At 45.5% G+C, this 15,601-nt stretch overlaps 1 protein-coding gene across 8 annotated transcripts in view; it reads right to left on the reverse strand.

Moving 5' to 3' along the window:
• CHRM3 (cholinergic receptor muscarinic 3) overlaps positions 1 to 15,601 on the reverse strand; it is a 493,903-nt gene that overhangs the window by 16,803 nt on the left and 461,499 nt on the right. The gene's annotated exons all lie outside the window — the stretch shown is intronic.

The following is a 15,601-nucleotide window of genomic DNA, read 5'->3' on the forward strand; positions in this document are numbered from 1 at the left end:
ATTTCGAGCTGCCGGGAGGAGAGATGCGCCCTAACATGGTGCAATCGCTCACGTCGCAAACAGAACATTCCGGAATGCCAAAATGAGAATAAAATTTCACTTAAAAAAAGAGAAAGCTTGTTTATAAAATGATGCATTACACTGCCTCCCCTGCTTGCTGCCTTTCATAGGTTTTATGCAATTTGACGACAAGAACGAAGGGTGCCTTGCCAAGGGCTTGCATCTCTACCGCGTGTGCGTGTGCGCAGCCGTGGCTGCTGAAATAGCACGGTTTTACCTCCAGGACAAAAGCCTGCTTTGGACTCCTTGTCCGCATCAGCACGGTCAAGCCCCAAACCTTTTGTTAATAGAATTTCTAGAGAAACAGCAAGAAGTAGAAAACAAACAAGAAGCAGTTCTTTTTAAACAGAGATCGGGCCACTTTGCCTGGAGGGGCCAAGTCCCTATCCCCGTACTTACTCCTTTCTGAGAGAAAAAGAGGCAAAGGGCAGCCCAGGTGGCGCAGCGGTTTAGCGCCGCCGTCGGCCCAGGGCAGGATCCTGGGGACTGGGACCAAGTCCCACGTCGGGCTCCCTGCATGGAGCCTGCCTCTCCCTCTGCCTGTGTCTCTGCCTCTGTCTCTCTGTGTGTGTCTCTCAATAAATAAATAAAATTAAAAAAAGAAAAAGAGGGAAAGAGTATGGCCCGACTCTGTCCACTGCAAACTTTCAAGATCTGAAATTCATTTATTAGTTCTTCAAACAATGGCTCAGGAATGGTGCTTGTAAACTGCAATCAGAATATAATTGTAGAAATGATTCTGATTGAAAAATCTAGTGAAAACAGTCATTTGGACTACATATTTCTAACCTGTCCATTTGTATACTGGAAGGACACATGGTAAAGAATGTTCTTTTGGCTCAATATTTATGTTTTAGGATTGCTTGGAGGTCTGTATTTATAAGACTATTTTTGTATCTGGACATATTTCACACATCTGATTTTCTTTTAACCTTCAGCCTATTTGCATCTCCCTCCCCCTCACGCCCCCAATTCCCACAGTTATTGAAGACTATTTGCCAAAAAAGGGAGCAGGAGTCATTTGGAGGGCATGCAGACAAGGATGCACTAAGGCCTGCCTGAGCACATTAGGGTCAGAAAACACACCCTTCTGCCCTGTGAGCAATTGCCTGAGCACTGTGATCCTGCTTCTTCATCTATAAAATGAGGATTATTCTACTTGTGGATTAGATACAATGTGTAGAAAACACTCAGCATAGCCTAAGTGGTCCCTAGCAGTCAGTTTCTGTGATCATTCTTTTGATTTCACAGAATGGCTTTTTCAAGGGTGAACAAGAGCCAGCCTTTGTTGAGCTCTAAACCCAGGGTGACTTTGCCTCCTGGGGACATTTGGCAATGCGTGGAGCCATTTTTCTTGTCACAAGTTGGGGGGAATGTGCTCCCCATGTCTAGTGGCTGGAGGGCAGGGATGCTGATAAAAACCCTACAATGCACAACAGAACAACCCCCTACAAGTTACCGGCCCGAGAGGTCAGGAGTGCCAATGCTGAGGAAGTCTTGTGTTAAGAGAGGTGTAACAGAGATCCAGAAAAATGCAGCATCCTGTTTGCCAGGAAAATCTGGAAAATGTCCTGGCGCTTACTAACCTGGCAAACTCTCTGGCAAGTCTCTTCAAGAATCAGCTCACGTTGAATTCCTCTGGAAATCACAGTCTCCCCCTCCCCGCCCACAGGAATCAATTTTGTCCTACTTGGTTCAAACTCTTCCATGGTCATTTGGGATCGTCAAGGGGTCTGAGTGCTTACTAAGGCCTCAGGCTCGGGACAGATTCTTGCTCCTCAGAAACCACCTGCTCCAGACACTGTCAACTACATCAACCATCACGATAGGAGGATGAGCATCAACCATCAGCTTTGCTGGAGTCAACGGGGAGATAGCAAAGGAAAGGGTATTTGGCGAGTCTTGAGAAAGAAAGCCCAGGTGGCCAGGCAGGAAAGAAAGAGCACAGCATTCCAAGGAGGGAGCAGCATGTGTGAAGTGCTGTGGGCGCACCTACCCATGCTCCCGTCGGAGCGCACAGCATTTCACATTTTCTCTCACCACAGGCCCCTTGAGCGAAAGTTCCATCTTCTCCCACTCGACCTTCTACTCTGAGATCTGGCACAAGTCCTTTCTCCTAGCAGACCTACCAGTGCTGCCTGCACTCCAACGGACCTGGGATGAGTACAGGTGCACTGAGGGCAGGAGAGCGGGTGACAGGAGGGCTGGAGGAGATGCGGGTGCAGGGAGGGAGGCAGAAATAGAGGCTGCACCTGGCAAGCAGCCTCCGAAGGGGAGCAGAGCAGCCGGCTCGGAGGCCACCATGGGGAAGGCAGACAAACCACCCTGGCGCCTCCCACCATCGCCTCGCATCCAGTGCCACTCAGCTGGGGGCTGACCCAAGAAAACACAGAATCAGTGGAGTTCATTTTTTGGGACTGGGAGGAGGTGTGGGTGGGAAAGAGGAACCCCCCCCCCACCATTGTCAAGGGGCGGCCGGAGCCTCTTCCACTGGAGAGAAAGAGAGAGACGTCCTCGCCTGCCCCAGCCCTTCAGCAGTGCCCCGTGATGGACACAACACAAATAGTTTCCTGGGAAAACCAGCACGGTACATTATTCTGTGATCGTTCTTTGCTGCCTCCGACTGTGCTCTGGACCTCACACTGATGACACTCGTCCGGTACCCTGAAGGCGCTGGGAGTCCTGTGAGGTGATCATTTGGGTTGGGTCCTGCCTTGCTATTTCCAAGCTCTGGGACTCCTGAAACCCTCAGTATCTACACCAGAAAATTAAAAATAACAACAGCGTGTGGTCTTTGAGCAAATTTAAGGAGATGATAGGTAAAGCAAGGGACACTGACTGCCACCACTCAGCAGGACCTCAGAGGGAGATCCTCTGTCTTCTGCTTCATGGTCACACCCAGAGCTGAGTCCCTGGTATGTGCCTGCAAGGTGGGATTGCAGGCTGTGTTTGCACTGTGGCCACCTGTGCCATTCATTTGACATATCGCTTCTTGCAGCTGCGCAGCTTCATTTTACTATTAGGTCATAAATTCCTGGGGACAATGTGAAACGACATTTTTACTGTGTTTTTGAGTTTCCAAGTCTTAGACTCCATAACCATAATAGAAGTAAATAAGCTCCTCTGTGGTTAACGCTTTTAGTGCATCAGTATTTGAAGCATATGGTTTTATTATAATACTCACTTTTTCTTCTTTTTTTTAAAAATGATTTCATTTTATTTTATTAGAGAGAGAGCATGTGAGTGGGGGGAGGGGCAAGGGAAGAGGGGGAGGGAGTGAGAGAAGCGGACTCTGCTTTGAGTGCAGAGCCTGATGCAGGGCTCGATCCCACCACCCTGAGATCATGACCTGAACCTGAACCGAAATCAAGAGTTTGAGGCTCAGCCAACTGAGCCCAATAACATAAAGAGGGACCATCCAGGATTCATTTACACCTTATGACCTTGACTCAAATAGTTTTCAGGGCAGGAAAGTATATGAGACACAGTGTCTACTGAAGATTCTTCCTTCTTTTAAGTGAAATGTTACAGAGTGTGCCTGAATGTGGCCAATGCAAATCTCTACGATACTCTGAAAAAGAAAATGACCAGTTTCCAGACTCATTTTCCCCAGTTATTCCCCTAGAGTCCTAGGGGAAGGCAAAGGGTTGTGTCTCCACGTTCACAGCAGCTGGCCACTGACTGCCTGGCCCATGTCACAAAGCCACGCAGAAAAGTTACACAAATGAACAGACATGAAAGACCCCGATGATACAGGAGATGCTTGGGGGCTCGAAAACACTAACCTCCAAGAACAGTGGCAGATTTGGATGAAAGAAAATGGAAATTAAATTCTTCAAGTCTGATAAAGCATAGAAAAGGGACTGCTGTGTTGAAAGTACTACCTTTCTGTTAAAATGAAACAATGGGAACAGAAACTGTGAGCATTAAATAAAATAGTAAAATGTATATTTTGGCACAGCCCAGACAATTAAATATTAGAAAACAATGATCTCTTGTTTTGGATTTCCTGAAGCCAAATGGAAAGTAGAGCTCATATCACTATTAATTCTGGCTCCCCGGGATTAAAAACAAAGGGGCGAAGGAATAAGGTTGAACCAGTTCAACAAAACAAGGTGAATCCTTATTCTAAAACCCGAGAGGAACATGCATGGAAAAGAGAAACACCGTAGGTATAAAATCAATAAAATGAAAAGATGGATTTAGGCAGAAAAGAAGAAGTTATCCTAAGGATTCGGAATAAAAGCAAACAAAATATAACTTCGGAGTCTTGAGGTTTGGTGCCTTGAATTATTTTTAGAAACCCCCACCAAACTGAACTTCCCTTGAGCGATCCGGCGCTTGCTCAGGGGTTTTGAGGTGGAGGGTTCTCTGCCCCATGAGTTCAGAAGCATCCGGTCTCCCCACTGCCTCTGCCCTCAGGACGGAGGGCAAGGATAGCCTCCAAGTGCACCTGTAGCCCAACAGAGGGCGCGATTCAGAGCCAGAGTCACCTGATGGCACAGGGTATACATCCCTGGGATCTGGAAGGTTACTCCGCCTCTGACTCTTGGTCTTCTCTTTCGTCAGATAATACAGGTAAATCTTCTGCTTTCGCGGCCACGATGTTAAGTCTCTGCGGTAGATGTTAGCCTGTCTTACTGCTGATCTACAACGCGTCAAAGGCTTGGTACAATTAATACAACCCAATAGAGTGGCCATGCTTCTCTGGAGGACGAATTGATCACCGGCCAACTCCCAGGCCCAAATGATCTTAAAGTCTTTGTGATATCGGTGATTCAACCTGTCGTATCATATTAATACCAGACACTGAATTGTGTGCCTCACAGAGAATGGTGCTGACCTGTTCTATTTCAGCGTGAGCCACAACATAACCAGTTCTACAGTAACTGGTCATACTACCATCTATTGAGTTCCTATTCCATATGTGGCACATGTATTATATAGATAATATTCAAAATATATATTCATTAGGGCAAGTCCTTATAATAGCTCTGTAAGATGGATATTCCTAATATTTTATGTTTGAAAAAAACAGCTCAGAGGTTAAGAATTTGCCCAAGGTGGGATCCCTGGGTGGCTCAGCGGTTGAGCATCTGCCTTTGGCCCAGGGTGTGATCCTGGAGACCCGGGATCGAGTCCTGCATCGGGCTCCCTGCGTGGAGCCTGCTTCTCCCTCTGCCTGTGTCTCTGCCTCTCTCTCTGTGTCTCTCATGAATAAATAGATAAAATCTAAAAAAAAAAAAAAAAAAGAATTTGCCCAAGGGCCATGGGACTAGTTAAGTAGCATTGCTGGGATTGCGGACTGTATGTGTCTGACACAAAACCACAGTCCCCATGACCGGTGGGGTCATCTTGCACCTGGCTTTAACCACATGGTTAACATTGTGTTTAAACACTGCTGGTTTTGAGAGTTGGCAACATTTGATCTCTCTTTCTCTGCAATCAATGAAGCAGGTGATGATTCATGGGAGAATTATAAAGTTCTAGGGTTAGGCCCTCCCTGAGTTTAAAATTTGCATTCTTTGATACAAAGGTGTCTTACTCATTCTTACCTCCCTCATTATGTGTGATAGTCCTCTGGCAGGACTATCATTTACAATTGGTTAAATCTCTGACGTGGGCTCAGCACATCCCAGTTTGGGATTGGTGGCTGAAACGCCACCTCCAGGAATTACGGATACTGGGAATGGGCCGGCTCACGGTTAGCCACTGCCACGGACACGATACAGTATTTGTTGATCTCCCTTGCTGGTGTGGCCTGGTCAACCCAGTCCCTACCAGCCTTTGGTAGAGGTGTACACAGAGGTGAAGTCAGTGCTTAGGGCAGGTGTTACATGAGAGGGGAAGTCACATTAAGATTCCTTCCCTGACCCAGGCAAATGAGGAAACCTGACTGGAAACTCCTGATGAGAATTAATTACTCAGGGAAGCTGATACACACGCTAGGCTTCTCCAGGAAGGCACAGTATAGAGAGCTTTATCCAGTCTGTTTCTCACTGCTCTTCTTATTGCATTTGTTTCCAGAGAAGAACACTGCAGTGACCATGAACACCACTACCTCAATAGGAAGAAACCCTTTCAACCATAAAACCAGGTAGTGAAAGAAAAGGCTTTTGTTAATATTTCAATATATTCCAGTCAGGGGCAGATATAGGCTTTGGGGAGGTTGACTCTTCTATAACCTTATGGTCCCTACAGAGAGGGTGGTGGCTGGGTGGCTCAGCCAGTTGAATGTCCAACTCTTGGTTTTGGCTCAGGTCACGATCTCAGGGTCATGAGATCGAGCCCCATGTAGGGCTGGCTCTGTGCTGGGTGTGGAGTCTGTATGAGATCCTCTCTCTTTGCCCCTCCTCTCCCTCTTTCTCTCTCAAATGCGTAAATAAAATCTTAAAAAATTATTAGTCAAAATGCCATCACTCCCTTCTCCCTCAGGGGCTTGTCTAAAGGGACAGAATTTGAAGTTTTAGCTTTATTAGCTTCACAGTAAATTTTCTTCTAATTCCAAGAAAAATCGAGACGGTCTGGTTATGATTAAGGAACTGAAAGTTTTAAAAACTCTACATATAACTAACTCAATATGTGTATCTGTATATTTAGAGGTAATGAAATTCTCTTCCTTCCAAAATACTTCAACAAACATGCAAATACAATGGATGGAAAATCTGATGCTGTGAGGAAGGAAATTTAAGTTGCCCAGGTATGACGTATTGCAGTGGATTAGGTATCTGGAAGTTTAATCAGCTTCCAAAGTTAAGAACCCATAAGTTCCCACTGTTTGCTACCAAATGATCAGGTTCAAAAAATGGGATTTGGGAGAGCTATTAAAAAAAAAAGAAAGGAAAAAGGAGTGAGCTCCCTCTGCTGGTGAGCTGGTGTCAACGCAGAGCCAGAAGTAAAGGGACCCCTCCGTCAAGACAGGAACACTGCCCTGGGTCCTCTAATGAGGACAAAGGGAGAAATCAGGACCTGTACACTTCACACTTGAGGGATTTTGTTTTTCTGAGAGTGGTAAAGAATAACAAAGAGGAAGTCACTTTGATATGATGACATGTCAAAGAAACGTTTATGGGCAAATGTCCTTCATGTTTGTGGTACGACATGGCTCACCCAGAGACCCAGCAGTGCTCATTGGAACAGGCTGGAAGACAGCAAATGTGTGACAAATGGTACCATCTCCAGCTGGAAACAGGTGTCTACTGTGGTTCCTGAAGGAATGTTCAGTTCAGCCAACTTAAAATCCTAAATGAGAGATCCAGAAATAAATGCTAATAACATTTTTACATGATAATAAACTGGCAACTACTGATACCCACAAGCTGACATATGGAAATCCATAGAATTGCCTACCAGTATACAGTTTATTAAAGAAAACCTCTGACCAGATGTTATGTGATCCAAGGCCACTGAAGATAGATCTACAGAAAGATTAAGTTTAAGCTGATTCCAGGAAATATTTAAATAAGATATGATAATGAGACAGAAGAGCTAGCCCTGAGAAAATGTTTCCATGGGAACGTCTATTTTTTTCTCCCCTGTGATATTTTAAATTAGAATACATACCCATCGGGGTTGGAAACCCTCATGCACATACCTCCAAATCATGGGTCTGTGGCACATCTCCTGTCCCATTCTTCTGGCCATCTGTCGTCGGGCAGATCTGTCATGTGCTGCCTACAACTGCAACCCAAGACTTCCCTCACCAAGGTTTGGGCACCAGAGAAGATGAAGTCAAGGCCTAAGTTCGCCCTCAACAAACATCAAGAACCATACCTATCTTATTTGCTTCCTCAGAAATCCCACGATCATGTGACTGGCTTGGAGTAACAAAGCATATCTAATGAGAAATTAGAGGAGAAGCTTATGTGGTACCTAGTATCTTAACAGAATTTTGTTGGTCAATTAGAAATAACTGGGCAGCCCCGGTGGCGTAGCGGTTTAGCGCCGCCTGCAGCCCAGAGTGTGATCCTGGAGACCGGGGATCGAGTCCCATGTCGGGCTCCCTGCATGGGGCCTGCTTCTCCCTCTGCCTGTGTCTCTGCCTTTCTCTCTCTGTGTGTGTCTCTCATGAATAAATAAATAAAATCTTAAAAAAAAATTAGAAATAACTGTGAGATCATTTAGAAATAGCCGTGAGAGCCTTTTAATTAACATTCTCCTCCACTCTCTAGCGAGGTATCAGAGAAGAAGGGAGACAGGGGAGTTTTAAGTCAGGTTGCTTCGACCAGTTAGCTGTTTAGCTGAGTCACCTTGCAAGGGATGGGAGATGTGCCACAGACCCACGGGCCTGGTAAGAGCTAAAGATCCCCTTTGGCCTTTTTGTGGAAGGAAAAGCCACTGTGGGCATTGTGCTGACACAGTATTATTGGCTTAGGCACAGTATGTATGTGGGATGCACAGAGCAGGTGTGCCCTCTGCTCGATGCGGCTGCTGGGAAGTACCCACCACACACGGTCATTGTTCGGTTGGCACCAGAGTTATCACAAATAAATGGATCTGCTGTGAAAAATATACTGAGGGCTTCAGCACGAAAACACATAGTGCTATTTCTCTCAGGGTACAAGAAATGATCCCAAATAACTGCAATAAGCCAAGCAATTTAATTAGATGAACGAATATACTTACATCATAGGAATTTCCTAGACTAGTGCCTCTCAAAATGTGGTCCCCGGACCAGCAGCATCAGCATCAACTGGTTATTTGTTAGATGTGTAAATTTTTGGACCCCACTGCAGACCTCCTACATCAGAAATTCTGGAGCAATCAGTGTTTGAACAAGCCTTCCAGGTATTTCTAATGCATGTGAAAGTTGGAGAACCATTGTCCTGGATGACTGGCCTGTGCCTTCTACCTCACCTGTTAGCAGAATCAGGACACCCACTGGCAAACATGGGGGTATTTCAAGGACATCAGGTATTTCCCATCTCTTCTGAGACACTTGCCTGTTATGATGTCTCCAAGGATCTCTAATCCTCCTCTTCAGGCATTCGTTCTGGTCACCTCTCCAGCCCCAATTCTTACCAATCAGATTCTAAACAGATAGTGGATTGCAAGCTCTTTGACAGCAAGAAGGAATCAAGACCAGCAGCATGATTCACATCTTCTATCTGGTAAGACATCTGTTGCTGGTGGCTAAGCAAGTCCACTTGTTTTCTACGAGCCACTCACCAAGAATTCACTCTGCACCTACGAATATAGCCTCCTAAGGCTTTGAGGGATATTTAACAAACTTCATGGCATGTTTTGAAACTCAGGGATTACAGTCCAGCTGAACAGAAGGGAACAATTAAAAGCATTACAGTTACAGGCAGGCTCCTGCTTTGCCTTCCCTCCGCAGTGCCCACTAGAGCAAGGGGCCAGGGCAGACCTTCCCTATGGACCTGCTCCATGCCAATGCAGGAAGCGAAATATTTGAAAACTTAGCAGCAAATGTCACACACATGCTGGATTTACTCTACATTCATCCACAGGCAGGCCCAGTAAAGCTAGGGTAGTGAAAAGAGAAAGGATCCTTCAAGATGCCCAAGGTAAGCTACGTTTCTTACCTTTATCATCATCCATTTCTACGAAAGAGATGAACCAAATTGGTTTCGAAAAGCTTCATTAGTGAAACTGAGAAGCACTTACTCAGTCTTCTCATGTCAGAGTATTAGTTTCCAGTGGCTGCCTTAACAAATCACAGCTAGGTTGACTTAAAACAGCAGAAATTCATTTGTTCACTGTCCCGGTGGTTAGATGTCTAAAGTCAAGGTGTTATAGGGCTGCACTTCCTCCAGAGGCTCTAGGAAGAAGAACCCTCCCATGCTTTTTCCTCTTTTAGGGGCTCCAGGCACTCCTTGGCTGGTCTGTTCTCTGCTTCTGAGCTCACACTGCCTCCTCTTGCCTTCTCCTATGTCTTATAAAGGATACTCGTCTCTAGACCCACATAGATAATCCGGGGTGATCTCATCACAAGCTCTGAACTGAATTACACCTGCAAAGACCCTTTTTCCAGTTAAGGTAACATTCACAGAATTGGGCAGGTAAGGATGTGGACCTATCTTTTAAAAGGAAGCTGTAGTCTGCAAACATAAAACAGCCCCGAGAACAGAACTTCTATCAAGCCAGGGCTGATGGTTGGGTTTCTCTTTTCATATGATAAATATATTTCCTTTGCAACTTTAGCTTTGACAGTGTGTTTTTCATTTGCATTTGAAAGATTTTAAGAGGAAAGAAACACTTTCAATAATACTTCAAGAAAAAAAAAGATGAAGAGATCAGAAGTGGGGATAAATATAAATAAAGGTGTAGGAAGCAAAGCAGTAGGGAAACAAACACAGTTAAGTAGGAGACATTTCATTCTCTGCTTCTTTCTTTGCATTTCTTTAAGGTATCCATATGTCCAACAAATACGAATCGAGTATGTACATATTTATTAAAAGGAATATTTGAACACAAACCCAGAGCTAGATTCTGTGGGTTCAAAACCACACAGAACTCAGTTGTGTGCCTTTTAGACATGTTACTTGATCTTCTTGTGCCTTAGTTTCTTCATCTGTAAAACATCCAGTATTGAGTACCTGGGTGTAGGATTGTAAAGAGGATTAAATTACTTAACGAAGCAGTTAGAATCCCGGGTGCATAGGGGAACAGGCACTGTTTGCTAAATAAAGAAAATAAACGTGCCAGGTTCTGAGCTGACTTTTGCGATGAACAAGACAGACAAAAGGTTACATCCCGGGAGAAAAGAGAATCCTCCAAGAAATGAACAGAATTGAGGTGCTGCAAGGAAATAAACAAGTTCTGGAGTAGAGTTAAAAGATGTGTAGGATGGGGAACCCTGTTTTAGAAAATGTGGGGCAGGCTCAGCTCTCTACTGAAGTGACAATTATGCTGAGCATAAGAAAAGAGATGTGACTTCTTGAGAAGGCTGATTGTTTTGTACTTTACAATGACGGGTCGGAAGAGCCAGCGCTCATTCTGCAGAGTAACTGGTTCATTGTTACAATCTGTGTGTTTGCATAGACGCATACAGAGGGCGGAAATAGGCAGGAAGTTCTCTTGAGCCACAAGGAAAATATCCCATGAGGGAAACACCAGATACAAATTTCCTAAACTACTCTGGCGGGATGATCCTCCAACAATCTCGAAGAGGAGAATCCTTTCTTGGCGAAAAGTAGCCTCGGGGCTGTGGCGTCTCCCTGAACAGAAATCACACCCGTGGGTAAATTTCACTTCATCGTGGGTTTATTGGACTCTTCCTGGTGGGTGCAGCCAGCGTGCCCCAGACCAGGGGTGCAGGGACCCTGCTTCCTAGCAGCTCACAGCCCATGATAAAGCCCTAGGCTACATGGCCTTGTAGTCACGAATGTATACATTATAAAGATGTGTACGTTTCGGGTTTTTTTTTCTTTTTTTCCATTTCGGGTTTTAAATTAGTACAGATTAGGCTTTCCTTCAAATTTGCCCTTTTACCGCTCCCAGCTGAGCCACTCTCAATTTCTTCTACATATGGATGTGAAAGATTAACTTACTAGATGTCCTTACACAGAGATGTGCCTCAGTTTCCTGGGCAGCAAAGTGGAGGTGATAGATAATAGCGCCTATCTAATAGGGTTGCATAGGGATCAAATGAATTAATATATGCATTCTGAACGGTGTCTGTCACATAGTAAAAATCAGATAAGTGTTAAGATTATAGTTATTAATAGTCTGGCCAGGAAACCGTAATTTGCAGCAAAGTAAAAGCAAACAAAACAACTAAGGGCCGCCTGCCCTAATTAGCACATGATCTGGGCAAGCGGTTTTTCACTGTGGGCTTCAGTTTTCTTCTGGGTCCAATGAGGACAATGAAAGGTAATGAGCTGGTCTAGCTGTCACTTGGGAGAACTCTCCGCTTCTAGATTCCTCAGTGCTTCTGTTGCTGGGGGACTCTCCTGAGAGTCCAGCTCTTCTGCTTGCAGAGGAAGAACCATAAAAGGGTCTCTTCCACTGGTGAAACTCAGACTCAAACAAATTACTTTCAATAGTTATCAAAGGGCATAGGAAGCAGGTATGTTGAGTGTGAGTTCCAAGTCAGTGGCTTGGGAAAGAATCCTGGGAACATTAAGGGATATGGTTTCTTCTGTCTGATGCAGGACGTTGGAAACTTTGGGAACAATGACACAGAGGGCAGGGCAACTGACGGTGTCCACCGATAATTAGCCGGCATATACACGGATGGAGCCCAAAAGAGACTGGCATCTCATTTTGCCCTTTCTTTCATATTTTCCCCCTTTCTTTCTCTTTTCTTCTCTCCCACTTTCCTTGCTAGGCCAATGGGCAGCAGCAACCCCCTCCTGTCTGGTTCCTGGTCCCTCTCTCCAGTGCTCGCTTGCTGCCATTATTACCGAGAATCTTATCCTCTGTGCTTCCTCAGCTGAAAACTAGGATTGCCAGTTTCCTCTTGTGAACGTTCAGACATATACAGCTTAGTAGCAGCAAGCCCATGTTTGAAATTATCCGTTTGTTTTCATGGCCCTCAGACACAGCCACGTGTCTGTCTAGCACTCCCAGCAGGGCTGGGAAGGGAGAGGTTTCTAGCAGCCAGCCCACCAGACAAGAAGCTGCTTGTGAACCTGGCAGGATGTGTGCTTGACCACCTCTGCTCTGGACCAGCAAAAAGTTCAATGAGGGGGCTAGAGAGGGTGACGAGACATCTGTAGGCCAGCCACTCCAGCCCACGGCCCCATGCCTGGACCTGCCAGTTCAGCCAGGAGCCTGATTTTCAATTCGATGATTCATGGCTTCCTTACAGGGGAAATTTGCAGGTTGGGGGGAAAAAAGGAAATTGGACAGATTTATGGATGTCTTCATAAACATAAGCAACACAAAGATGGTTTCTGAAGTAACACATGGATATGAACACTGAATTGATCAAACCTAGAAAGCACATCCTGACCTACAGAGGCCCCCCAGCTGTGATGTTCAGAGCAGCGCTTGCCAAGGGTGGTCCAGGAGCACCAGCATTGCCTGGGAGCTTGCTAGAAGTGCATGTCCTTGAGTTCCACCTGCTGAGTCAGAAAGTCAGGGGGTGACACTCACCAGTCAGTGGTGTTTTAACCCACCTTGCAGGTGATCCTAATACATACCTGAGATTGAGGACTTTGGGTTTAAAAGAGTCTTGAACTGGGGTGCCTGGGTGGCTTAAGCATCTGCCTTCCACTCAGGTCACGATCCCCAGGGTCCTGGGATTGCCCCACGTCAGGCTCCCTGTTCAGTGGGGAGTCTGCTTCTCCCTTTTCCTCTGCTGCTCCTCCTGCTTGTGTTTTCTCTCTCTCTCTCCCTTTCTCTCCCTCTCTGTCAAATGAATGAATAAAATCTTTAAAAAATGATTAAAGAGTCTGGATCATTGTCTCTGCTGTATCCCTGCACTTGCCAGTCTCTTGGCCTGGAAAGTCCAACCTCACCTTTTGCCATCACCTGGTCAAGCCCGGGAGGAAGATGCTGCTGGAGCCAGTCCTCCTCAGGCTGGGACAGGTGTCCCTGTTATATAGTCACAGAGCACGCAGCACATTCTCTCACATGGCAGTGAGGAAACCAACTGCCTTTTAATGGTTCCCTGCCTCCCTGTACCTGTGGCTATCTGAGGGCAACAGCTGGTCTGAATCACTGCCTTTCCTGAATATCTGGCAAGCTGCTTGGCACAGAAGCAGTGGATGGATGGACATTCCCGTGTGGGGGAAAAGGGAGATGAGTTTTATTTTTTAAATCTAGCAACTTAATAAATACTAAGAAGATAGTCATCACATACAATTTTCTGTAAAAAAAATTCTGGTAGCACCTGGGTGGCTCAGTGGTTGAGTATCTGCCTCTGGCTCAGGGTGTGATCCCGTGGTCCTGGGATCGAGTCCCATATTGGGCTCCCTGCAGGGAGCCTGCTTCTCCCTCTGCCTGTGTCTCTGCCTCTCTCTGTGTCTTTCATGAATAATAAAAAAAGAATTCTGGATTTTCTCTTACTGGGAAGAAGCATAAGGCAGTTCATGGACTCCCAGGATTTAAATTCTGTCACAAAACGATGTGGCTTTAGGTCAGTTTTCATCATGCAGCCTCAGTATCTTCATCTATAAAATGGAGAGATTACCCGTCTACAGTAGTTCAGAAAGTCAGAAATGATGTGTCACAGTATCTAGCACATAACACTCACTAGATAAATGCAACTGATGTTATTATTCACCAGTGAGACTTCATATACTGTGTTGTGAAAGCAATATATTTAGTCCTTTCTAAATAATGGGGCTGTGGTTCCCCTAATGTCTCCAGTGGACTTCCTAGAGGACTTGAAAGAAAAAAAATGCCCTTATGTTTCAAAATAAGAATCTTTCAATGAATTTCTGAAGGAATGATTACAATCACATCTGTAACTGAAATCCTAACCCTTTTGATGGAGCAGCTTCCCTGCTATGGTGCAGTTGCTCTCTGTGTGACAGGACTAAGGGAAGCTGAGAACAAAGGGACTGCTGAATAAACACTTTGGGAAACTAATGGTTGGCATAACCAAAATTAAAAAAAAATTATATAGTGTGCCCCAAATGTAGTGTGGTCTCAGTAAAAATCCCTCTGGCTCTCTAGTTTCTTATTGATTGATTGATTGACTGATTCATTCATTCGTTCATTCACTCATGAGAGACCCAGAAAGAGGCAGAGACAGAGGCAGAGGGAGAAGCAGGCTCCCTGCAGAGCAGAAAGCCTGAGGTGGGACTTGAGCCCAGGACCCCAGGATCATACCCTGAGCCAAAGGCAGATGTTCAATCACTGAGCCACCCAGGCTCCCCTGGCTTTCTAGTTTCTGTTGGTACCTGTGATTGGCCAGGGTGAGCCCCAGACGTCACACGGCATCATCTCTCTCTGGGGAATGTGTACTTCGGACCCAAGGGCAGTGAGCGGTCAGTGGGGGCCAGTGTCATGTTTGGGGTATTGTGCACTCGGGCTCTGGGCAAGTCGCCTTCTGCTCACTATTTACACACAGAGAGACAGAGAGTGAGTTTGTCTGCAGTGGAGGTTGGGGCTCAGATAAAGATGCTGCCCTGCTCAGGGTTCTAGAGGCTCTCCAGTTCCCAGTCAGGGCTCCCCATCGGCTGGGCCCTTTCCTGGGCTCAGCTCTCCTTTGATGGCTGGCTGGTGTTTCGCCTCTTTGGTTTGGGTCATAAAAACAAGTGGAGTTACTCAGTCCCTTTCCAGGGGAAGGTGTGCAAATCAGCTTTTCAATGCCCACTGTTGCCACAATTTAATTATTTAAGGATTAAGATGCTATGTACTTCTCCACAACATCTGTATACACACTGTGTCAAAGTATCTCTGAGCTGGAGTTTGGAGAGAAGGTGGGGTATGGCAGTAAGTGGTCTGATCTTGGAAGAAACAGTAGGAGAAATCCTAAGATGCATTAAACAGAAAGATATAAACTTACAGTGAATTTTGACCAATTGTAAGTCAACCAACATGTTAAATCAAACACCAACATAAGAACGATGATTTGTAGCAGAACCAATGGCTGTGACATTATCCTAAGATACAGCTTCTTACT

The sequence above is a fragment of the Canis aureus genome, chromosome 4, assembly GCF_053574225.1.
Source record: "Canis aureus isolate CA01 chromosome 4, VMU_Caureus_v.1.0, whole genome shotgun sequence".
Classification (NCBI taxonomy): Eukaryota; Metazoa; Chordata; class Mammalia; order Carnivora; family Canidae; genus Canis; species Canis aureus.